The sequence below is a fragment of the Rattus norvegicus genome, chromosome 8, assembly GCF_021556685.1.
Source record: "Rattus norvegicus strain SHRSP/BbbUtx chromosome 8, alternate assembly SHRSP_T2T, whole genome shotgun sequence".
NCBI classification, from domain to species: domain Eukaryota; kingdom Metazoa; phylum Chordata; class Mammalia; order Rodentia; family Muridae; genus Rattus; species Rattus norvegicus.
This window is the reverse complement of record NC_141541.1, coordinates 18,667,612-18,694,515: the sequence shown is the minus strand read 5'-3', so window position 1 is coordinate 18,694,515 and position 26,904 is coordinate 18,667,612. Positions and strand designations below refer to the sequence as shown.

Here is a 26,904-nt window from a genome sequence, read left to right as displayed (position 1 = left end):
AGCAATTACTCAGATAGGTCACCATCCAGCTAAAAGGATTCAGTAGGGTGCCTGTTCCTCTTCGGAGAATGGCTTAGTATCCAGGCAGGAGTCCTGCCTGATTATGCGTCGTGACTCTTAACTGAGAGATCCTCCACAGGAAGCAGTCTCAGCAAATGGCACTTCCTGGGGAGGAGCCTTCTGCTTCCCACATGTTGAATACAAGGCAAGATGACGACCTAGGGCAGGCGAAATTACAGAAGCATGGTCACAGCAAGGCCACCTCTTGCTGCTGGGGCCACTTCTTATGGCTGCTTTTAAGTTGAGTAATATAGGTTCACATTAAAACTTAGCTGAGCATAGCGGAACATATTGCTGTACAAGGCAGGAGGGTTGTGAGTTCAAAGCCAGCCTGTGTTACTAATGCTTTGAGGATAGTCTGAGTTACACAGACACCTTGCAAATGTGTTTCTACAAACCAGTAACTGTGTTAGGAAGACACATGCTGGAGCAGATGGCACCCTCCGTGGGCCAGTGGGCCATATGGAATAAAAAGGGTTAAAATGGTGGGCAGGCAGCCAACATTCATCTTTCTCTACTTCCTGGTCTCCCCAGATGTGACCAAGCAGCCTTGTGCTCCTACTGCCATGGCTTCCCTGTCCTTACGCTGCTTGCCTTCCTAACTGGGCCAAGCTAAACATTTCCTCTCTTACGTTGCTTTTTCTCCAGCATTAAGTCATGACAATGGGGAAAATGAACAAACACACACACTGCAATGAAGATCATTGTTTCCAAGGTCTCACGATGACTGGGATGGCACACACACATATCTTAGCTTCCCTCAGCCCTATTGTCCGCTAGGAAAATATTAGAAATTAGAAATTATATTTTTAACTGCATGGACCAGGTAAGATATGTCCATGGACCTGACAGTACGGTGGGTCATATGTACATGGGGAAAGTATTATACCTCATGGATAAGGGGACACTGGGAATCCTGACGTCTCTGAGGATTAGGCAGAAGGGACTTTCATTGAACATGCTGTAATTCTGTCTAAGAACACAGCTTTCCTTAAGACCGGCTTTGTGCTCCTTGTGAGCTATCTTTGAAAACACGTGACCAGTCTGACAGCAGGCGCTCCCCGTTTTAAGCTGTCAGTCTCTAAGTGGTTGTCATTCCCATCCCAAAATTGATGTATTTTACTTCATATGGGTTCGCCGTGAGGATTGTGCGTAGCCTTTGAAGTGGAGAGAATCTCCTCAGAGCATCAGTAGAGGAGGCCTTACCAAAAACAGAGATGGGGAATTATCAGAAGGAATTACTAAGGAGCTGACACAAAATTCAAGGATAAAAAGCAATGTATGTGAAGGACTTCTTCCAGATTTAACCGACTTCACCCAAGTGACATGGCTCCGTCTACCACTCTCCTTCAAAGCCCTTGTCTTCGTGTACTCCACCCCAAAGCCTGAAATGAAGTAAGCGAAACTCACTTAATGCTATTCCTGAAACGGGTAAATAGCAATTATACAGCTCTGTACATTAATAAAATAACTATAATCTTTACTTATTTGAGAATGTGTTTTAATGTGAATTCAAATTGTACTCAGTAATTTAACATCTCTTCTTAGTTGGTCTTTGACAGATCAAGTTAACCAAAGACTAGAATGTCTTAATACTTTGGGGATTAGAAATTGTTCTAATAAAAAAAAACAAATAAAAAAGAAATGTAAAGAAATTGTTCTAATAACCAAAAACTTTTTTTAAATCTATGAATCTTCTCCCTCAAAAATGGCAAATAAAGCAAAGTTAGGGGGGAGTTAACAGCGATCAGTCAATAAAGCAAAAAAAGATCTCAAGTAAAAAGTTATAGTTGAACCTCAAGATCAATCAAGCCCAAAATAGCAGAAAGAGGAAATAATAAATATTAGAGCAGAAAGAAAACAGACCAAAAGTGCACAGGATCAGTGAAACATGGCGCTCTGCTCTTTGCAAATATAAACCAAACTGAAAAACACTAAAAGAGTCTTTCCGTAATCGTTCCTCTGTAATTTTGTAAATGTTTTCTGTCTATTTATCCTGTTCATCCTTTTGCTTTCCACCTAAGCACTTAGGTCCCAGTGTGGGTCCCAGGCAGGAAGCTCCTTGGCTGTTTGGACCCAACGCCCTCCCCACTGAGGGCAGGTGACTGATTGACTGGCAGACTGATGCCTGTCATCGTTCATCTGAAACAACACATCTGTTCAGCTCAAACCTTCGGAGAACAGAGATTTATTACACATTAGCGACTACTTCAAACATTGCAGATTAATGAGGCATGAGAGACGACTTCAGACTTCCCTGGTCTCAGGAGTTTGGTAAACACAACAAGCATTTCAGTCAATGCTGAAAGGTCAGATGGGGCCCAGCAGGCCTTATTTATGGAAGGATTGGTTCTATCCAGTTCTGGGCCTGCCCTTTTACACCGAGAGAAGATTCAAAGGATGCTTCAGAGTTACTGCACATGATGCTTATCTCGGGGATAAGAAAACTTTCCAGCCAGCCACCTTCAGGGTTAAGCATGCTTCTGTGTGATTATCTGAAAATGTAGAGGTTATAGGTCGCTTGTCTGTTCCTCGGTGACTCATCTTAAGCACTTGTCACACACTGTAAACACCACAGGCATGCAGTAGAGACAAACCAGGTGAGAAAACATAGACAGAATTCCTGCATCAAATGCCAAATATTCAGAAGACTGGATTACAAGAAGAGTCAGGGTTCTTGAAGCATCCATGGAGTCCTGCTAGAAGAGGGGCTGAGACTAAGACATTTTTTTAAAAAAATTGATGGTTGGTTTCACCTTTATGGTTGGACTCTCACTTCTTCTGTGGACTCCTGAAATCCAAGTGCACAGCGTTTTGCTCTGCTTGTGCTTGTGGAAGAAGCCTCCGAAGTCAGTCATGGGCCCCCAACTGCCCGAAAAGCATCTCTTTCCATTTCCTGTCAGGACAAAGCCCTCTTAGAGGCTCGCTTCCAGTAGTCTTCTCTTCCAGAGCTTTCCCTGGCCTCCTTTGGGCACCCGAGTAAAAGTCAGTCACAGAGTTTCTGAGGTTCCACAGCCTGGGTGCCCTCCCAGTGCAGTGGATGACTATGCTGTGTCTTCTTCTATGATGCGTTGTTCATATCTGTTCTCCCCATGTCATGGAGCCTGGTGAAGAATTAGTGAACGCTGTTTTAATGGACGCATGAATAAATTCACTGAGGAGATATTTCTAATGAGGGATGTTGAGACATTAGTGAAAATGGGCTCAAACTTTGCCACACCTTTTTTTAAGTGATTGATTGAAGGGAGGGAGGAAGGAAGAAAGGGGAGAGGAAAACTAACAGCAGTGCTTATGTGGGTTAAACGAAAACATGGGAGCTTTAAAAAGATGGTCCAGAAACAATGGCCTCCTTACCCCATCTTTCTGAGAGATTTACTGTAACCACATCTCGGTGCCCTAGCAGTCTTCCTAGGCAAATAACACATTGGCAAACATTGTTACAATTGACATTCTCCCTGCCCATACAGAAGAGTGTCCAAGCTCCACGTAAGCCATTGACATCAATTCTGTGTTGGTAACAGTCGGTCATATAACAAACAAGAAAGGTCTTAATTAGCCTCACCGCCCATGGATTCTATGGAATAGTAAATAAAGTAGCAACTAAAAAATTAAGTTGATATAAATGATTAAGCCATGAATACAAGCCATATCTACAGTCTTGTCACAGGTGTTTTCAATTCAGGCCCAACGAGATGAGTGTGGTTCAGGGCAAGTTGGCAGCCAGCAACGGGGGTACACTCACACACGCACAAAGGTGAAACCATCATTTTGTAAAATGTTTCTTAAACTCTGATCTGTGAATCCCTTTGGAGAGTGCAGAAATAAACATCAGAATTTTTAACCTCAAACTCATTCTGTACGTGTTTGTATGTTTTCGGCTTGGTTGTCTCACTGCAAATTTCACAGTCTTCATCCACCTCCCAGCGAGGCATGGAGCGCACTATTTTCAAATCACTGTGAAGAGTAATTTTGTCTGACAGCTTGACTGGACTAAGAGAGGTCACATGGCTACCGGCTATTATTTCTGGGTGTGCCTGCCTTCCACGGTGTTTGCTAACAGGTCAGTGCTTGGACCAGTGTGGAGCAAATGAGTAAGAGCCACTGGCCAGTGTGGGTGGGTGTCATCCAAAGGGCTAAGGATCTGAATGAAACTAAAAAGACAGAGAAGGGATAGGTTCACCTTCTACTTGACCTGGGACAGCCATCTTATGCTCTGGGACATCAGGGCTCATGATTCTCAGGCCTTCTCACCTACCAGGATTTTTGTCACCAGCCTACCAGCACTTCAGCAAAGAGGTGGACTCAGAATATCTTCAGGAACAAACAAAAACAGCATTGGCTTTTCTGGGTCTCAGTCTTTCAGAAAATAGATCATGGAAGTTCCCCCAATCCCTACTCCATACCTGCGTGGCCTGGTATTATATGAGTTCCTCTATATCTAGAGTCCCTTTCCTAAGATCGTCACTAACTTCAGAGTAAGGAGCGCTACTCTCAAACACCATCTTCTGAGTTGGGAGACTTTAGAAAGTTACTTACCCTCTTGGACATAAGAGAATATTCTTTCTATACAGATCTACAGGAGGTAAAAATCAATCTCAAGAAAGAATGGGCAGGCTTTAGAGGTTGGCTGATGATGGGGAAGGAGCAAATACAAGGACAAGAAGAGAAGATACTTCAGGACTTCCGTCACAGAAGAGTAAATGGGCTAAGGCTTCCAATAGGAGATGAAGTACAAGCCAGAGCCCCTCCACATTGCCTCCTGTCTGGGAGGAGGCTAAAGACATCACATTAGACATTTACCTTGGCAGTTTGGGAGATTGAGGTCACTTCACTGATTATTAAAATATTGAACCTTATTTCCATCCTTCTGTCGCCAAAGGCAGATGTCAGCAGGGTATGAATGAAAAGAGAGATGAGAAGGAAGCTTAGGAACAGAACAGGGTTGGGCAAAGGAGAATCTCTACGGCAGCCATAAACTCTAACCACAGCGTTGCACCTGGCTGAAAGTGTGGTTGGAAGAGGGGGGTCAGCCTGCACCTCTGGACATGAGAGACAGAACACACGGAGCTGCAGAGACATCCTAGAAAATGCAAAGAAAGTGTCAGCAGCCACACTACTTAAAGCATGTACACTTCGTGGGTGGGCCCATCCACACTGAGTGCATCTCAAGGTAATGAATTATTCACCTCAGCTCTTCAGCTTTTCCCTTCTACGAGTGAGCACACTTTAAATGTTAAAACTTAAAAATCCTACCCATTGACTGTTACAATCACTTTATGAGTCTTTCATTAATATTTTTATACATCTTTTAATTATTTAGAAATAGCAGAATTGTATTGCATTGTTTGAGGCCGCTTAAATTTTATGGCTGTCAAATAATTTCTGTTAGTTATTAACATAATAATTCATTGCACAAAATAATGGGTTTCATTATGGCACTCTCCTGCGTATACACCATATAATTTGATGTTTTTTTAATGCAGAAAGCACAAAACATTGATGAGACCTGGTCTTTTCATGTTTTCTCAGCAGAGATCTGCTAAACCTCTCTGACAACTGTGGGACAGAGGATACAGAGGTCTGAGAACACAGCTATTCCAACAACGCTCAGTAGAATTTCTCTTCCAGTCAAACCTTAATACTTTTTTTAAATAAAATCACAGGTATTTCCATTTATGACAAAACAAATATTTAATGATTTTCAATAAGTTTCGTCAAACATTCCATTTGATGAAGGAAAATGCAGGAAGAGTAGGTCTGGGGATTAGGGGAGGTAGGAGGAGGTGTGGACAGAGAGGAAACTGTGGTCTGGATGTATTGTACAAGAGAAGGGGGGAAAGTGCTCCATTTGAGAATCTCATCTCCCTGAGAATGTAGGAAAATAAAAGGAACTCTTGATGCTCTCAAGCTCTCTGACAGCTGTGGTGTCAAGATCAACCTGTAATCAGCAACAATAAAATAACAGCAGATACATTCTAGAAGGTCCAACAAATGCCACTTATAAGCCAGTGTGGTGGCACTCACAATCATGAAGTCTTTGTAACTAGTTTAATGTCACAGACCAGTGAAGCTGAATTCCTCCATCTGCACAATTCAGAGCCCACATTCCCTTCACCTATAACCTATGTGACGACTTCATTCTGTTCCTGTTCCCTTGGCTCCATGCGGACTACTGACTCTGTGAAATCTTCTCCCCTGCAGAATGTCCTCATCGTGACCTGCAACTCAAGAAGGCAGGAGAGCCAGAAATACAAAAGTCTATCCAGAAAAAGCTTAGCTTAGAAATTAGGAAGGAAGGCTAAGACAAGATCACAGGTATGCTGGTTCTCGCTATATGTCCCTGAAAAATACTCAACTTCCAGCTTCAAGTAGGTCAAATGGTATGGCATAGAATCAAAAACGGTTTTGGTCCTTGCTTGCTAAGAAGACCAAGCACACTAATATGTTTATTTGGAGGTAAGGTGTAGTTGACTTTCTTTACCGTCATGGTCAAATTCCTAAGCCTAAAAGAGGAAGGGATTACTATGGCTTACAGTTGTAGGGGATACAATCTATGACAGAGAAGGCAGGCATGGAGGCAGTCAGTAGCAGACAGTAGACAGAAAGTAGACTGAGCCATCAAACCTCAAGGCCCCAGGTAAGTGACCAACTTCCTGTGTCTAGCCTTCACCTCCTAAAGCTTCAACAACATTCCAAAGCTGCATCTGAAGCTGGAGCCCACGAGCCTAGGGAGGACATTTTACATTCAAGCAGCAACTGCTAAGAACAGAACGCCAAGTAAACGGCAGTGACACAAGCCAACCCTGACAGAACCCAATGCACCAGCCATCTGCGGTGCTGTTTGATTAATGAAAGAGCCTAGAAGCACTTCATGAGAGTATGGAAGATAACTCAACTGTGAACAGATACCCACTAAAAAGCTTAGTTGAAACAGTATCTGAGAATGAGTCTGAGAGACTTGCTAGTTTTCCAAAGATTCTGGAAACTTCTCCCAGAATCAAATTGGGTCATTCCTGGGTGAAGATTTAATGGTACAGTTGAACCTAATGGAGAGCATTTAAGAAGCATCACTTAACATGACAAAGACCTTTTGTTTCACTGAGAGGAAAAGTCTATCACCCCAGGTAAACAATATCTGCTTCCTTTAGTTATGTTGATGCCCAAAGAGCTTTTTGGCTTCATTTCAGCTGCCAGGAAACTCACTGTAGCTTCAGTATACTGTAGGAAGGCGGTGACTAGTGGACTTCAGGTGCCAGAACCACTTCGGTATCTACTGTTTTTAAATACTTTTCTTAGATTCTTCGGGTTTCCATCTGTGACCAGAGCTGACACAGTGCCAGAGCTCTCTGTACCTAGATCTCACCAGGAGCAGGTCACCCAGGGGTGCTGACACACAGGCTTGCAGGAAGGTCAAGCCACTGTTGGAGTCAGCAAGACCAGCTAACGTCAGAGATAACCAGATGGCCAGAGAAAGTTCAAGAACCTAAGCAACAGAAAGCAAGGGAAATTGGCATCATCAGAACCCAGCTCTCCCACCACAGCAAGTCCTGGATACTTCAACACACTAGAAAAGCAAGATTCTGATTTAAAATCGCATCTCATGATGATGATGCAAGACTTTAAGAAGAACATAAATAACTCCCTTAAAGAAATCCAGGACAACACAGGTAAACAGGTAGAAGCCCATAAAGAGGAAACACAAAAACCCTTAAAGAATTACAGGAAAACACAACCAAACTGGTGAAGAAATTGAACAAAACCATCCAGAATCCAAAAATGGAAATAGAAACAATAAAGAAATCACAAAGGGAGACAATCCTGGACATAGAAAACCTAGGAAAGATATCAGAAGTCATAGATGCAATCATCACAAACAGAATACTGGAGATAGAAGAGAGAATCTCAGGGGCAAAAGATACCATAGAAAACATTGACACAACAGTCAAAGAAAATGCAAAATGCAAAAAACTCCTAACCCAAAACATCCTGGAAGTCCAGGACACAATGAGAAGATCAAATCTAAAAATAATAGGTATAGAAGAGAGCAAAGATTCCCAACTTAAAGGAACAGTAAATATTTTCAACAGAATTATAGAAGAAAATTTCCCAAACCTAAAGAAAGAGATGCCCATAAACATACAAGAAGCCTACAGAACTCCAAATAGATTAGATCAGAAAAGAAATTCCTCCCGTCACATAATAGTCAAAACACCAAATGCACAAAACAAAGAAAGAATATTAAAAGCAGTAAGAAAATGGTAAAGTAATATATAAAGACATCAGAATTACACCAGACCTCTCAACAGATATTATGAAAGCTAGAAGATCCTGGGCAGATGTCATACAGACCCAAAGAGAACACAAATGTCAGCCCAGGATATTGTATCCTGCAAAATTCTCAATGAACATAGATGGAGAAACCAAGATATTCCATGACAAAACCAATTTACACAATACCTTCCTACAAATCCCTACAAAGGATAATAGATGGAAAGCTCTAACATAAGGAGGGAGAAAGCAAGAAGTAATCTTTTTTCAACAAACCCAAAAGAAGATAGCCACACAAACATAATTCCACCTCTAACAACAAAAATAACAGGAAACAACAATCACTGATCCCTAATATCTCTCAACATCAATGGACTCAACTCCCCAATAAAAAAGACATAGACTAACAGACTGGATATGTAAACAAGACCCAGCATTTTGATGCATAAAGGAAATGCACCTCAGAGACAAAGACAGACACCACCTCAGAGGAAAAGGCTGGAAAAAATTATCCAAGCAAAGGTCCCAAGAAACAAGCTGGAGTAGCCATTCTAATATTGAATAAAATTGACTTTCAACCAAAAGTTATCAAAAACGATAAGGAAGGAAACTTCATACTTGTCAAAGGAAAAAATCCACCAAAATGAACTCTCGATTCTGAACATCTATGCTCCAAATACAAGGGCACCCACATTCATAAAAGAAACTTTACTAAAACTCAAAACACACATTGCACCACACAGAATAATAGTGGGAGACTTCAAGATCACTCTCTCATCAATGGACAGATCATGGAAACAGAAACTAAACAGAGACACAGTGAGACTAACAGAAGTTATGAACCAAATGGATTTAACAGATATCTATAGATCATTTCATCCTAAAACAAAAGAATATACCTTCTTCTCAGCACTTCACGGTACCCTCTCCAAAACTGACCATATAATCATTCACAAAACAGACCTCAACAGATACAAGAAGACTGAAATAATCCCATGCATCCTATCAGATCACCATGGACTAAGGCTGGTCTTCAATAACAACAAAAATGACAGAAAGCCACATACACATGGAAGCTGAATAATGCTCTACTCAATGACAACCTGGTCAAGGAAGAAATGAAGAAAGAAATAAAAGACTTTTTAGAATTTAATGAAAATGAAGACACAACATATCCAAACTTATGGGACACAATGGAAGCAGTGCTAAGAGGGAAACTCATAGCTCTGAGTGCCTCCAAAAAGAAACTGGAGAGAGCACACGCTAGCAGCTTAACAGCACATCTGAGAGCTCTAGAACAAAAAGAAGCAAATGCACACAAGAGGAGTAGAAGGCAGGAAATGATCAAACTCAGGACTGAAATCAACCACGTAGAAACATAAAGAACTCTACAAAGAATCAACAAAACCAGGAGCTGGTTCTTTGAGAAAATCAACAAGATAGATAAACCCTTAGCCAGACTAACCAGAGGACACAGAGAGAGTGTCCAAATAAACAAAATCAGAAATGAAAAGGGAGACATAACAACAAAAAATGAGGAAATGATGAAGAGGTGTAGAGAACCACTGAGAAATCTTACTAATCAAGGGCTGGAAGTTGGTCAATGACATCAGACTGGAGTGTTTGTCTTTGCTGGTGATGAACCCTGACTAACTTAAGGGTCACCAGAGGTCTAAAGAAAGCTTATATTCTTGCTGCTAAAACTGCTGGTCAGGACCAACAGCACCAGGAACATCTTGATACAGAATTTCAGACCTCCTAAACCATGACTTCCATTTTGATAAAACATGTGATTTGTATGCAGATTCAATTTGGACAGATACTACCTTTGCCCCACCTACTGTTTCCATGCAGGAGAGGGGCTGTTTATCATTGTCAAGCCTACGTTGCTCCTAGGACTCAAAATGGACTGTTCTTAAAGCAGTGTAAATGTCATTGGCTGTAAGGCACAAGGAAAGAGTCTGGGATAAACTGACCTCAAGGTTATCTGCCACAAAGTCAGGGTAGACAGTCACTTCATTAAGAGAAGCAATTCCAAGCCAGAGAGGACTGGAGTCAAGGATATCCTTTGAACATATCTTTCACTTAATTTAAGAAATCTGGAAAGCATCCAAGAATGACTTTAGGACTGTCGTCATGCAATGCTAAAAAGCCACCGCCAGGTCAGCATAAACCAAGATGAAATGTAAATGCCATCTGAACAGAACATAAGGAGAGTGTGTGTCATTCAAAGGTCATAGTATTAATAGAGGGGAAGATGTAAAATATGAGAGGTCATTAGGAAACTCTATTCAATTATTTTTAGAAAAATCAGTGACCAGAGCCAAGGTAGAAAAAGTTGTGCATGAATTATATCCTCCAACTCGGTGAAGCCAGACTTGGAAGCACTGCTTCAATCTATCAGGCATGTGTTTTACACACCGTGTGTAAGTACAGGACTAGTGGTTTCTCTGTAGGAATTTGCAGAGAAAGCACATCTATTTTGTTAGAGGTGTGATGAAAGGGTAGTAAACACAGGGCGATGAGGCCCATCTTCTGGCAGGGCTCGGGGGAGAAGCAGCCATGTTGTCAGTGGTCACTGAGCATTTACAGAATAGGCAAAGCATGGAGAAGAAATACCAAGTGCCAAGGGTCTGAGAGTTTAAACCTTGGTGGATGCCCTTTGGGACTATTCCTCGTGAATATAAATTCATTCTGCATTTAGTGCTGGTTGATAAACTGTATTGTTTAGAGTTGCTCATTGTGTAGATGGAAAATGATTTTAACAGCTGGGTGTGGGGTACATACCTTTAATCTCAGCTCTCAGGAGGCAGATACTGGAGAATCTGAGTTTTAGACTGGCCTGATATACATAGTGAGCTTCAGGTGAGCCATAGTGAGACCCCATCTCAGGAAATTACAACAATTTCAAATGGTTTAACCTAATATTCCAAAAATATCCTAGGATGACATATAATACTAGAAATATATTAAATATGTATTAAATAGTTCATATTTTAAAAAGATATGGTCACTTGATCTTTGACAAAGGAGCTAAAATCATCCAGTGGAAAAAAAAGATAGCATTTTCAACAAATGCTGCTGGTTCAACTGGAGGTCAGCATGTAGAAGAAAGTAAATTGTCCCATTCTTATCACCTTGGACATTTTTTATTGGATATTCTTTATTTATATTTCAAATATTATCCTGTTTCCTGGTTTTCCCTTCAGAAACCTGGTATCTCCCCCTGCTTCTATGAGGGTGCTTCCCCACCCACTTACCCACTCCCTCCCACCTCCCTGCCCTGACATTCCCCTACTCTGGGGCATTCTCTCTTAAATTGTCTGACATAAGCTAACATGAACAGCCAACTTACATCAAGAATGAGTCAACGTCCATATGGTTTAGGGTGTTAATTTCTGTTTAAAAGCGAAAGTCCTAAGTTTGCATTCTTTTTGTACCATTCAACAGCTATTGATCTCATTAAATCGATTAGTGCCAATAGACACTGACTAAAGCCCCCTCCAATAATGTATATATCCTTATGTCCAAACCTGGAAATGTTACCTTTTATGGAGAGAGGGACTTGAAAACATCAGGAGCCTGGCATGAGAACAACTTGAGTTGTATATGCTATCCATTGTAATCACCCGGATCATTGCAAGTGGTAACACTGGTGAAGAGAGAAACATTGTAATAAAGCCACAAGCCAGGTCAATCTCTAGAAGCTAGAAGAACTAAGAAATGGGTTCACACCAATACCTCCATGAAGACATATGGGGGAATTTGGAGGAAAGAAAAAGGTGTGGTATTATATGTACTAGGGTTCTCTAACGGAACAGAACTAAGGGGCTGGGGTACCATAACAATGACTGTCCAATGCAAAGTCCAAGAATCCAGGAGTTGTCAGTAGATGTTCAGTCCACAAGACTGATGTCTCGGCTGGTCTTCATGTACACTAGAGTCCAGAAGTAGTAGGATTTAATGCCAGTAAAGGCATGAACCTGCCAGTAAGAGCAGCAGCAAGCAAACAAAAAACAACCGTTTCCTTACTTCATGTCCTTTCTATAGGCTGCCAGCTGAAGGTGTGGCCTAGATTAAAGGTGGACCTTCCCACCTCAAATCTAGGCAAATTAGAGACAAATTAGAGGCAAATCCCTCACAGGTGGGACCTGCCCGCTTAGATTTTAGTTAATTCCAGATGTACTCAAGTTGACAACCAAGAAGAATGTCACGTTATGCATATTTAATTATTTTTATTTTTAAAAAAAACTTGCAAAACAAGATATATGGTATCGCTGCTCTGATAGAAACCCTTCAAAAAGTTCCCAATATCCTTAGCTCTGGATTTTACGTTGTTAACCCCACCCTGGAAGGTCCCATCAGATCTGCCTCTAGGTCTAAGCTTATCTGAATCTTGCTACCAGCCTTTGGCCACTGTGTCCCATACACGAATTTTTATCTTTTCCATTTCTTGCATGCATTGATCTTTTTCTGGACTCAAGGTCTTTAAGCTTAGGGTTCTTATGTCTGTGTTGTGTTTTCTCCCTGTTGTTCACTTGTCTAAGCAACAATCTTACTTCCTGTGTTGCCATCGCAAGGTACCTCCGCTGAGCACGCAGCCTAGGACAGACCCCTGACTTGCTCTCTCAGTGCATCGGTGAAGTTGTCGTCATAATAACTACGGTACCCTGAATTATCCATCTCCTTCCTTGTTTATATTTGTCTCCTTGACACATGATGTTACCATGGATACAGGACAGGGAAAGAGGACCATGACCAAGCCTTGTACATCACTGACATCCCACAAGTACTTTCAGTGGCTCTCAGAATTTGTTGAATGAATAAATCAGTGAACTAGTCAGCAAAGTCAAGCATCATGTAGTTCTAAATAAAATGGTGCTAGGCTGGAATCACCAGGAAAAGAGGAACTCTAGGATTCTGGAAGAGTTGAGGAACGCTAATCCAAGAAGTACTTATCTAGACAGAGGATGAGTGAGAGGTTAGCAGATCCTGATGAAACCTGTGGAGAGAAGCTTTATTGCTCAAGGCTAGGCTAGGATTGCAGGAATAGTGTGCAGAGACCAGGAGATTATGGGAGGGTCACAGGGGAACCTGGCTTTGCAGTGTGGCCAAGAAGCGGCTAAAATCTTACTAACTTCTTGAATAGGCACGTCCATGAAGTCGAAATCCCATGCCAGACTGACATTGCCTGCAGAGGAAATAGCAAAGTACCCCATGAGTCCCTTCATTCCGCTCTCTCAGGAGGAGATGATTTGAAACGCCCAGAATGCTGGAAGCTTTCTTTAAAAGTCATTCATGCCAGGTCCTCTCTCAGGACCTGTACTTATTCATGCCATCAGTTCTCTGCCATTGTCACCACATAAACTGCCCTCCAGCCTATAGCTCATGCTGTCATCTCCGTTATACCAGGATTTCAGCTCTTCTTCACACAAGCTCTCCCTCTCTCCTCTCTCCTCTCTCCTCTCTCCTCTCTCCTCACTCCTCTCTCCTCTCTCCTCTCTCCTCTCTCCTCTCTCCTCTCTCCTCTCTCCTCTCTCCTCTCTCCTCTCTCCTCTCTCCTCTCTCCTCTCTCCTCTCTCCTCTCCTCTCTCCTCTCCTCTCTCCTCTCTCTCTCTCTCTCTCTCTCTCTCTCTCTCTCTCTCTCTCTCTCGTAACTTCTTTCCTTAAGAGAACACAGCTCTTCAAAGTATACATCAGGCCCAAGATCCTGACTCATGTGACCTAGTCTTAATATGTTTGTTTGTTTCACCAATGATAAGTTCAAAAATCCGTGCATAAGATAATAGCAGAGATATCTTCATGGTCATTCATTAACTCAGGTGAATCAATGTCCTCAAGTCACCTAGTGACATAGAAAACTAGGGCTCTTCCTTTCTCTCTTACTTGTGTTGTAGGCTGTCCTAGTAGCTGTTGGAAAGCTAATCTGAGGCTAGGACCAACCTGCATGTTGGCAGAGTTGGGACTAAAGCCCCTAACATGGTGTAGCTGAATGTGGTTTATCTTGAAACTTCTTTTTGTAGAAGGAAATAAAGAATTTGTGCTTCTTTTGTCAGTCTGAGTCAGAGATGGCAGTGACCCATGTATTTCCTGCACCAGCTCGTAATGCAAAGAAAACACACAATGACTCCAAGTGAAGGCCACTTGATTCTTCCCTGGGAGTGGATATAGAAGTTAACCTCCGAGAATCAAATGGCTCCGTCATATGTTGGAAAAGAGGGACAAGGGGAATTCCAGAGAGGGGAACTCCTCTGAGATGACAGGCAGCTGCTTTGGACAAGAACCCTGGAAGCCCTTTCTTCTGTGACTCAGAGTAAGGCTGTGGTTAGCAACACCTGAGTTATTTTGAGACTGCCACGGTACAGCATGATTGATTATTTCCTTCCCAGCATTTTAATCCTACACTTTTATTCGTTGATGAGGCCACTGAGTGTTTTTTTTTTCAAGCCTGCAAATGTATTTTCTAGGAAGATAGCAAATCAGAATGTGACCTTCCGAACTTCAGTTTTAATTACATAATGTCTTTATGGGAAACTGAAGTTTACAGCCAACGAAGTTCTTTGGTTAACTGTTTTTTATTTTAATTCCATCCATTTGGTGAATTATCTATGCAGCTCTGAGTATTTCTGAAAGGCTCAGATATCTTAGCGTTTTAAAGAAGCATGACCATATTGTGGGCAATGCCTGCTGCCTCGAGCTGCCTGTGGCATCAATGAAAAGGAGACAGGAAGGAGGCAGGGAGCACAGCATCTGTGTCACAGCTGGAGAGATGATGATTCAAGACCTCTGAGTGCCTCTTTACCTTGCCGTTCCACACTGCATTCAGCCTTCCATCATTTTGCTGGATTACCACAGAGCTACTGAAGTGGCTTCCTTTAAAATCCCCAGTCTTCCTTCAGTGCAGGCCTCACACATAAATCTCCAAGATGCACTGCTCCCGTTGTATATCTGTTTCATTCAAGAGCCTTCAGGGACCCTCCACTGCCAGCCAAAAATCAATAACACCGAGGACCCTGGTGTTCAAGAGCCTTGTCATGTGACCAAAATAACACTTTTCAAACTTTTTTTCTGACTGCTCCTGCAGGCTCAATCAACAGGATTTCTGTATTCTCCCAACTGCCACCCTACCCCCACCCATTCAAGCTTCGCCTGCAATCTTCTCTTCTAAGAGCCTGGTCCCTGTCTTGCCAGCCTGTCCCTCCTGTTTCTTCCTTTGTATTTGTCCTTCAAAGCATGTCTCAGGAGAAGGAGCTCTCTCCATGCACACTCACCGTAGACTAGGCTAGACAGTGCTAGGGACACTGCCTCTGCTTCCAAGGATTGTCATTCCCAGGAGTTTGACAATTTTTCAGGGCCACGAGGGTCAACCAGGAAGGAAGAAGAACCCTCACCTTGTGTTAGTGACTGTGGAAGAGAAAGCATCCCCGTCACTTGTGAAAGGTGGTGAGATCGACCCCCGGCAAGAGGGACAACTGCCACAGGGAGCTTTGAAGAAGTGTGCTCACCTCCAAACACAAAGAGAAGAAGAGAGGAGTGGCCAAGAAGAAACTGGTGAAGAGGGGACAGACATAGAGGCTGGAGGGAGGCTGGCTAGCCCAACCAAAGAGGATTCTTGAAAAAGCGCAGACAGAAGAGGACATTAGCATTCGGAGTCCATCAGATACTAATGGGATTTTGCCTAATGGATTCAGCAAGATTCTGTTAAATTTAGACTAAGTAGACTTAGAACAGAGCCAACAATTATGACCTGCACAAAACAATGAAGACAAAGTGTATGATTTGGGCTGGAGAGATGGCTCAGGTGTTAAGAGCACTTGTTGCTCAATTATGAGTGTCAGAGTTCAGAGCCTAACACCTGTATCATGCAAAATGCTGTAACTCCGTCCTGAGGGGATTGCACCCTCTCTTCAGGTACCCCTTCTCCGCACGCACATAGGCTAACACTCACGGAGAAAATGTACCATCCTGTCCTAGGGTGGTGTATTACTCAGGGTTCTGCAGAGCAACAGAATTGACTGAGTGTGTGTGTGTGTGTGTGTGTGTGTGTGTGTGTGTGTGTGTGTGTGTGTGTGTGTTATTAGAGTGCCTTACAGGCTGTGTCCAAGTAGTCCAACAATGGCTGTCTCCCAGTGAAAAGTGAAAAGTCCAATAATACAGAAGATGTTCAGCCTTCGTGACCGGTTGTCTTATTTGGTCTTCGGTATATGTTGGAATCATGAAGAAGTCTCTAGTGCCAGCGAAGTGAGAGAGAAGCCAGGCAAGCAAATGGCAAAGTTTCTCTCTCCCTTGTCCTTCATGTTGCCACAAGAAAGTATGACCCAGATTTAAGGTGGGTTTTCCCACCTCAAATGATCCCAATCATTGGCTTGTCTTTCTGCTAGTGATATGGATGAAGGCGGTGCTCTATCCTCAAATGATTCAGTTGACTAAAATTCTCACAGGTGTGCACTTGGGTTTTTAGTTCATTGTAGATGCAGTCAAGTAGACAACCAAGAAAAGCCATTACAGACAGCGGAGTCCTGTAACCACAATTTCTAACGCTCTACAATTACTATTATTGCCACACTTATATTCCTTGTTTTGATATAAGGACTTAGACTTACTTTCTCTAGTCCAGCTTTGATTTATACCTCAATCAGCTGTTATCTGTGTGTTCAGAAGCACAGAGATTCATTTTTCAGAATGAAACCTTAACATGTCTGAAATAGTCCCTTGGCTATATCAGGGTCATACCTTACAGCATAACATCTTAATTATGGCTTCCTACTCCTTGGAGTGCTTCCAAAATTGACTCAAAGAGTTTCTTTTCATTATCTGATCATGTATACCTATGTTCTAGTTCAACAAACACGGCTTAAGCCCCTGTTCTGCACCAGGCACTGGTCCACACAGTTGCCATGGCAATGGAGAGCCCTGTGGAGTCTGCTGTCTGAACAGGCTGAGGAGTGAGGTGGTAGTCATAATGCACCTCAAATAATTGTCCCAAAAATGAAGATTAAAGGAGGGAAGCAGAAATGAGTCAGTCTGGTGGTTTGGGGAGTTTGGTTGGTTTGTTGTTTTTGATCTAGCTGTGTTTGCGGCTAGAAATTAATTCCTTACAGATCTGGCCCTTTTGCTGCTGCTGCTGTTGCTGCTGCTGCTGCTGCTTTTGTTGCTGTTGTTCTTCAAAAGAATTGATAGATATGTGGTCAGCCACTGTTCAGAGGACAAATTTAAACCCCAATTAATTTGCCAAGGTTTCTAATCAGCTTCAAGGAGGCCAATTCTTGGAATCTCACATCCAAGCTTATCAAAAAAATACTCACTTGACTTTGAAAACTCATTTCTTGATACTACATGGGCTCCATTTTCCTGCCGCCTCTCCATCTCCATCAGGCTTCTGAATCATACAGGTAAGCTTCCCTTCCCCCACCCATCTTCCCTGCCTTCTGAGCCCTCCCACTGGAGCAAGCCAAGCTGTCCTGAGCAGCTTGCCATCCCAGGAGCACATCTATTCTCCTGGCCACCTTCGTTGGACCTAAGGCTCCTGAACCATACAGAACTGCAGGTCCAGAACCATACAGCCCAGAGCCCTACCACACCAGGACCACTGAGGTTCACCTCCTTCCCAATGCCAACTACAGCAAGAACATCAAGGAACCAAAACCGTCTCTAGATGGGCTCTAGAGGGCTAAAGACCCCCGAAAGAACTCAGTCAACAAGAACCAGGGCAACATGACACCTCCAAAGCACAGGGTCCCCCTCTACAGCAAGCCCTGGATATCCAAAACACAAGATAATGACCTTAAATCCAATCAAAGATGATAGAGGCCTTTAAAGAAGAAATTAATAAATTCCTTAAAGAAACACAGGGAAGTACAATCAAACAGATAGAGGTCTTTAAAGAGGAAACAAATCCCTTAAAGACACACAGGAAAATACAATTAAACAGGTGAAGAAAATAAAACTGCCAAGACCTGAAAGCAGAAACAGAAACAATAAAGAGAACACAAACTGAGAAATTCCTGAAGGCAGGTGGGTGGAAGGCAAAGTCTTTGGACAAAATGTTTGCATCCGAGGTTCCAGATAGGCCCAAACACTGCCGTTTGCCTTGGGTGAGGACACTCATTTTCTGTGCTAATGACGGCAGCCAGTGTGTTAGCAACAGACTCTCTTCCCTTTCACCCCCCCCATAGTCAAAGCATCTCCCACCTCCCACCTCCCACCTCCCACCTCCCACCTCCCACCAGCACCCCTGGCATCCCCAGCATATATGGAATGTGTCTGGGAGCTGTCTGACTATCTAGGGAGAGATGTTGTTCTCATCAGCCACACCACAGCAGACAAGCTATGGGTCCTGTTATAATAAACTCTGATCTTTGAGCACAAGGAAAAGCCAACTTGATAAAGGTTAATGCCTCCTTAATATTTATACACTTGACTGATGTCAAAAATGCATTCTGAAACTCTGGATCTTGCATTAATAGGAGAATGTGCAAGGATGATATGACACCATTTGTAATTCATTAGTACACACTTTACAGCACATTAGTACCAATCGAGGAATTGATCACCCTGGTCCCAGCAAGCTTCTGAGCTTCATCTTTGCCTAATATCTAGAACTCGAAGGTTTTGACATGGGTGTCCGGAGATGTTCCCAAACGTTTCTAGCAGATTAGAAATGAATCAATTATTCCAGCCACCTGCTAGGTATAATATATTACCTGGAGAAACATGCTTATCCAGGAGGCACGCAGCATATGTTTGTCTCCTCCGGAGCAGACTTTGAACACCAGACTGCCATGGTGTGAATGAATTGTGACATGATCTTAGTAATTTGGGGACAACATCTGCCACACTGCACCTGGCACCACGTCTCCCTCCCACAGTGAGTCAGCAGGTGATTAACCGTCCCTGCCACTCACATCATTTGAAATAGTGCCTAGATAACCCCACATGGACTGTCAGCAGCTCCTGGAACAGATGGAAATCTAACCATGTCGTGCGTTTCCTAAGTTCATTCTCTGCTAAAGCGAAGTCCTCTAGAATATTATTTTATTTTAATCATCACTTCTCTTGGGTCTCCAAACACCAGTCTCTAATTGACAGATGTACACTGGGGACCAACAAACGGCTTCGTGTTTATTACTGATCTATGACCCAACTATTTCCACCCACTGTAGAGTGTTAGCATTTAGTATGTAGTGCAATCCCAGGTTCACATAACGGAAGAAGTGCAACTTCTCCTGACCTCTACAGGCTGGCCATGACACACACATAGATATATTAATGCATACGTAGATAAATGGTGTAACATTTTTAAGCTCTGGTATAGCAACTGTCTGCTGTTTGGACTGCTAACTGTTAGGATAATTGGCCATGCAGACAGTCTTAAATATTATAAACACATGCCAGTCTGCTGTTTTCTCCTCTCTGTTTGATACAACTGTGAACAGTATGATAACAGATTTCCGAATATGGGTGTCCTCATGTTCTCATGACTCATTTCTAGAGAATCCAGTCTTAAAACTAAAATTGTAGATCTTCTGGATTTTTAATTTATGACAATAGTGTGGGGGTTGGAGGGTTGCTTCAGTAGGTAAGAGCACTGGCTGCAGAGCGGAGAGACGGCTCAATGGTTAAGAGCACTGACTGCTTTTCCAGAGGTCCTGAGTTCAGTTACCAGCAACCACATGGTGGCTCACAACCATCTGTAATGGGATCTGATGCCCTCTTCTGGTGTGTCTGAGAACAGCTACGGTGCACTCACACAAATAAAATAAATCTTAAAAAATAATTGAGAAAAAAAAAAAAGAACACTTGCTACTCTTGCAAAGGACCTGTGTTCAGTTTCCAGGACCCAAATGGTCACTCACAACTGTCTGTTTCAGGGATTTGTCTCCCTCCAGCCTTTTCAGAAACTGGACGTGTAAGAAACTGGGCATGTAAGTGTGTACATATATGCATACAAACATTCATACACGTGAGATAAAAGTAAAAGGGAAAATCTAAAATGTTGTATGCAGATGCTTGTGGTGGCTGGGAAAAGAGTCATGGGTGGTTATGAGCCACCAAACATGCATGCTGGGAACTGCCTGCCTGCCTGCCTGCCTGCCTGTCTGTCTGTCTTCTGCCTGTCAAGTGCTCTCAATCATGAGGCAGCTCTCCAGCCCATTTTATTCTAAGGCTGGGTCTTCTTAGGTGTCTCGGGCCAGGCTAAAATCCCAATGGTCCCCTTCTCTTTCCCAAGGGCTAGCACATAAGCATAAGCCACCACACCTGGCCATGCACACTTTAAGTCTCCTATTTTTTTCCATTTTCCTCAACCTTGAGAGAGATAAAACACCTTTGGTTTTTGTTCTTTAACTCCTGGTGAAGGGAAACAAAAAAAATATTTATTTGAATATTTATGGGATGACAAAGGCATTTTCTTTATTTCAGATGAAATTCTTGTTGTGTGTTCTTGACTCTCATTTTCCTTTTTTCTTTATTCCTTGCTCATATGTTCTATCCTGACTGCCGTTTCCCCTACCTTTCCCCTCCCAGTGCTCCCCACATCCATTCCACCTCCATTTCCCTTCAGAAAAGGGCAGACCTCCCAGACTTATCAACCAAGCATAGCATATCAAGTTGCAATAAGATTAGCTACCTCCCTTCATATTAAGGCTACAGGAGGCATCCCAGTAATGAAAAAGGGACCCCCAAAAGACAAGAGTCTGAGACACAGAGAAAGCCCCTACTCTCACTGTTAGAAGTAGTCCCACAAGATGACTGAGCTACACAACCGTAACACACGTGCAGAGGACCTAGGTCAGACCCACACAGGCTCCCTGATTGTTGGCTCAGTCTCTACGAGTCCCTGTGAGCCCAGGTTAGTTGATTCTTAGGTTGTGGTGTCCTTGATACCTCTAACTCCTAACATCCTTCCTCACCCTCTTCTGCAGAATTCCTTGTGCTCCATCTACTGTTTGACTGTGGATCTCTGCATCTGCTCACAGCAGTTGCTGGATGATCTCTGATGGCAACTATGCTAGACACCACGATCAAGGCAACTCTTATAAGGACAACATTTAATTGGGGATGGCTTACAGGTTCAGAGGTTCAGTCCATTCTCATCAATGTGAGAGCATGACGGTTTCTAGGCAGGCATGGTCCAGGCAGAGCTGAGAGTTCTACATCTCCATCTGAAGGCTGCTGGGAGAAGACTGACTTCCAGGCAGCCAAGATGAGATTCTTAAGCCCATGCCTACAGTAACACACCTACTCCAACAAGGCTGTACCTGCTCATAGTGCCATTCCATGGGCCAAGCATATACAAACCATCACAACTCCTGTCTGCAAGTAAAACAGAATATCATTATGTCACGCTTGATTCTATGCTCGGTCACTGGGCTATCCAGCCTCTGGTTTCTGGCCCTCCTGGCAGTGTCTCATGGCATTGGTCTCAAGCTGAGCCAGTCACTGGTTGGCCACTCCCACCATTTCTGCCCCACCTTTACCCCAGCACATCTTATAGGCAGGATAAATTGTAGGTGGAAGGTTTTGAGGCTAGGTTGATGTCCCAATCCCTACACTGTAAATCTTTCCTGGTTACAGGAGTTGGTCAATTTAGGCTCCATATCCTTCATTACTAGGAGTCATAGCTAGGTCACCTTCATGGATTCTTAGGAGTTTACATCACATTAGCTTTCTACTTCACTCCCCAAATGCCTCTCAGTTCCAATTGTTTCTCCCAATACTCTTCCTCTAAACCTCTCCCTGACCTGATTCCTCCTGTTCCCATCTCCACTGCTACCAGTCCATCCACAATATCTGTTCTATTTCCACTTCCCAGGGAGATTCATTCGTCCAGCCTTGAGCCTTCGTTATTACTTAGCCTCTCTGGGTCTGTGGATAGACATTTATAAGTGAACATACACAGTTTGTTCTTTTGGATCTGGGTTACCTCATTCAGGATGATGTTTTTCTAGTTCCATCCACTTGGCTGTAAATACCAGAATGTTCTTTAAACTACCGTATAATATTCCATAATGTAAATATTCCACTTTTTTTAATCCATTTTTCAACTGAGGGGCGTGTAGGATGTTTCCAGTTTCTAGCTATTATGAATAAAGCCACTATGAATGTTGTTGATCCAGTGTCCCCATGGTATGAGAATGCCCTTTGGGTACGTGCCCAGGAGTTGGATAGCTAGGTCTTGAGGTAGATTGATTCCCAGTTTTCAATGGAACTGCCATTACTGATTTCTGAAGTGGCTGTACAGGTTTGCCCTCTTGGGAGTCCAGCCATGAGGGAATGTTCTGCATCCTCACCAGCACGAGCTGTCATTTGTGGTTCTGATTCTCACAGGTGTGAGGTGGAATCTCAGGGCCATTTTGATTTGCATTTCCCTGATGACTAAGGATGTTGACCACCATTTCTTTAAGTGCTTCTCGGTCATTTGAGAGTCCTCTGTTGAGAATTCATTTAGATCTATACCCCATTTTTTTTTTCAATTGAACCATTTGGGTTGTTGATGGCCAGTTTATTGAGTTCTTTAAATATCTTGAAAATAAGCCCTGTATCAGATATGGAGTTGGTGAAAATATTTTCCCATTCTGTAGGCTTCCGTTTTGTCCTATTGCTGATGTCCTTTTTCTGACAGAAGCTTTTCAATTTCATGAGGTCCCATTTATTAATTGTTGACCTTAGTGCCTGCTCTATTGGTGTTCTGTTCAGGAAGTTGTCTCCTGTGCCAATGAGTTAAAGGCTATTTCCCACTTTCTCTTCTATGCAGTTCGGTGTACCTGGTTTGATGTTGAGGTCTTTGATCCACTTGAACTTGAATTTTGTGCAGGGTGATACGTATCTATTTGCATTGTTCTACATGAAGACATTCTGGTAACCATTACTATTCGTTAAAGATGGTTTCTTTTATTTTCATTGTATAATTCTGTCGTCTTTTCAAGAGTCAGGTGTCCTTAAGTGTGTAGATTTGTCTCAGCCTTTGACTCACTTCCATTGATCAACCTGAATATTTTTATGACAATACCTTGTGGGTTTTTGTTATTACTTAGCTCTGTAATACAGCTTGAAATCAGGGCTGGAGACACCTCCAGAAGTCCTTTATTGTTCAGGATTGTTTTAGCTGTCTTGAGGTTTTTGTTTTCTCATATGAGGTTGAGGACTGTTCTTTCAAGTCTGTAAAGAATTGTGTTGGATTTTGACGGGAATTGCTTTGAATCTGTAGATTGCTTTTGGACATTTTTACTATGTTAAGCCTACAACTGACCCATGAGCATAGGGGATCTTTCTATCTTCTGATAACCTTCTTCAATTTCTTTTTTCAGAGATTTGAAATTCTTGTCTTACAGGTTTTTCTTTCCCTTGCTTAGTTAGAATTACATCAATATATTTCATATTATCCGAGACTACTGTAAAGAACGTTTCCTTTATTTCGTTTTTAGCCATCTTATCATTTGTATATGAGAGGGCTCCTAGGTTTGTTGTTGATGATGTTGCTGTTGTTGTTTAGATAATCTTATATCCAGCCACTTTGCTGAAGGTCTTTATCAGCTGTATAGGCTCCCTGGTATAATTCTGGGGGTCACTTATGTATATACTATCTTATTATCTGCAAATAATACCTTGACTCCTCTCTTTCCAATTTGTATCCCCTTGATCTCCTTTATTGTCTGATTGCTCTCACTAAAACTTCATGGAAAGAGGGGACTTGTCGGTGATTTTACTGGAATTGCTTTGAGTTTCTCTCCATTTAATTAGCTGGTGGCTATCGACTTGCTGTAAATTATGTTTAGGTATGTTTCTTGTACTCCTAATTAATCTCTCCAAGACTTTTATCATGAAGGAATGTTGAAAACTTTGTCAAAGGTCTTTTCGGAATCTAATGAGACAATTTTTTTTCTTTCAGTTTGTTTATATAGTGGATTATATTGGCAAATTTTTATCCATTCCTGAATCTCTCAGATGAAACCTAAATGATGATGGTAGATGATAATTTTGATATGTTCTTGAATTCAGTTTTCTAGTATTGAGTATTTTTGCATCAGTGTTTATGAGGGAAATTAATCTATAATTCTTTTTCTTTGTTGAGTCTTGGTGTGGTTTGTATATCAGAATGACCGTGGCTTCATAAGATAAATTTGGCAATGTTCCTTCTGTTTCTATTTTATGGAATAATTTGAGGGGTATCAGTATTAGCTTTTCTTTGAAAGTCTGGTAGAATGCTATGCTCAAATTATCTGGCCATGGAGGGGTCGTTTTGTTTTGTTTTTTGTTTTGTTTTGTTTTAGGGGAGGTTGGGAGACTCTTAGTGCCTGCTTCTATTTCCTTGGGGGTTATAGGTCTATTTAGATTATTACCTGATCTTGATTTAACTTTGGAAAGTGTTATCTATCAAGAAAAATGGTTCATTTCTTTTAGATCTCCCAATGTGGTAAAGTACAAGTTTTTGAGGTATGACCTACTGATTCTTTGGATTTCCTCAGTGAGTTATGTCCCCCTTTTCATTCTGAGTCTGATCATTTGGATATTCTCTGTGTGTCCTTTAGTTATTTTTGGATAAGCAGTTGTCTATCTCAAACTTTTTGTTTCATTGCTTCTTTGTATTGTTTGCTTTGTTTCCAATTTATTGATTTCAGCCAATGGTTTGATTATTTCCGGCTGTCTATTCCTCTTGGAATGTTTGCTTCTTTTTGTTCTAGAGCTTTTAGATGTGATGTTAAATCCTAGTATTAGATCTCTCTAATTTCTTTGTGAGGACACTTAGTGCTCTGAACTTTTAACACTGCTTTCATTGTGTTGCATAAATGTGGGTATTTGTGCATTCATTTTGATTGAATTGTAGAAGTTTTCCATTTCTTTCTTATTTTTTTCCCTTACCAAGTTATCATTGAGTCTGTTCAGTCTCCATGAGTTTATAAGCTTCCGTTCTCTCCGTCATTGTTGACATCCAGCTTTAACCTGTGATGTCTAATAGGACACAGGGAGTTATTTCAATTTTCCCGTATCTGTTGATTTTGCTTTGTGACCAAGTGTGTAATAAATTTTGGATCAAGTTCTGAAAGACAGTATTTTGTATTTGGGTGAAATCGTCTGCAGGCGTCAGTTAGGTCCATTGGTTCATGATGTTAGCGCCATTACTTTTAGTTTTTGTCTGAATGGCCCGTCCACTGGTGAGAATGAAGTATTGAAGTCTCCCACCATTCATGTGTGGGATTCAATGTGTGATTTAAGCTTTAGCAATGTTTCTTTTACAAATGTTGTTGCCCTTGCATTTGGGAGGTAAATGTTCAGAATAGAGATATCATCTTGGTGGGTTTTTCCTTTGATGATATGAAGTGTCCTTCCATATGTCTTTTCATTAATTTTGGTTGACTATTGATTGTGCTCTTATGCTGGCTTCTAAGCATCTGGGTTTGGGGTAATTATAGGTTTAGGTGTCGATTTCTGGGTTTATCTTTGTTAAGTGGATATTTTTCGCTTTGGTTTCTGCTTCCTTTCTGGCCTTCTTGCAAGAATGGCCTATGGTTTTTGTGATGGGTGAGTCCTCAGGTCTAGGGTGCCTCTGCTGGAGTTTTGGGTGCTCTGGGATTCTGGGACTCTGGAAAGTGGCATGGTCTCTGGGGTTCCAGGTACTGGCATGCTCTCTAGTGGAGCAGGGGGCTTCTGCTGGAGTTGTGGGTCAGGATATGGATATGAGGAGTTGGGGTGCTGTTGAGGAAATCTGAGAGGTCTCTGAGGAAGCCTTGGGTGTTTGCTGTCTGTGCAGGATCTACTGGGGTTCTGGGTACTTCATGGCCTCCTGCTGAGGTTATGAGCAAGGTTATGGAGATGAAGGGAGGGGTGCTGTTGTCTCAGCCCACACAGTTCATATTACACAAATTCGCAGTTTAAAATGGATGAGTGACTGAATAAACAGTGTTTAGAAATACAGAGTCTCCACTGATCTTTGTGCCACTGACTTTAACTAGGGAAAACATTTACTTAATTTAACTACCTTTTCCCTTCCCATTTTTCACTGTTCAATTACCACTTGAGTATTCTATAAGTTCATAATCGTTAAAGAAAAACAACAACAGAGATGTTCAGTTTAATCTACTTCTAAAAGCAGCCACAGACTAGAAAAAAATCATAAAAAGGCATCATTACTTGTGCTAATAGTAACTATTGGGGGACTTATGGACGCTGCACTGTGTACACAACTGCACTTTGTTACAACCCTGTAATTGCCCCCACATGGAGGTGAGAAAAAGTAGTGTGTGGTAAAGCTGAGTGGCTTAACTCTGCAGGACAACTGCTAAGGGTAGAGTTTAGATCCAGACTTTTGTCTGTATAATTCATATTCTTCCCACAGTCCCCGGCTGACTCAGACGTGACCACCTACTTCACTGTTTTCTCACACTGAAAAGAAAGATGGGGGCTTTCCTTAAATAAGCTCCACAGTTTAAATAACTCGAATACTTTTTTCTTTTGGGGAAAAAAAAGACGGCAGCCTCTTATTCCTATTGTTTATGTTTCATTAACTTTTAGAAAGAAAAATAAAAGATCAAGTGAGAAAAGAAGTTGCATTTTCATTTCCTTTGTGGCTTAGAAGCT

General features: G+C 42.0%; 1 long non-coding RNA gene across 1 annotated transcript in view; it reads right to left on the bottom strand.

Moving 5' to 3' along the window:
• Window positions 1-1,544: 1,544 nt before the first annotated feature.
• Window positions 1,545-26,904, bottom strand: part of LOC148003963 (uncharacterized) — a 52,578-nt gene continuing 27,218 nt past the window's right edge. Inside the window, exon 2 of the long non-coding RNA XR_015627535.1 lies at window positions 1,545-3,164. This is a non-coding gene — a long non-coding RNA (uncharacterized LOC148003963). The remainder of the gene's footprint in view (window positions 3,165-26,904) is intronic.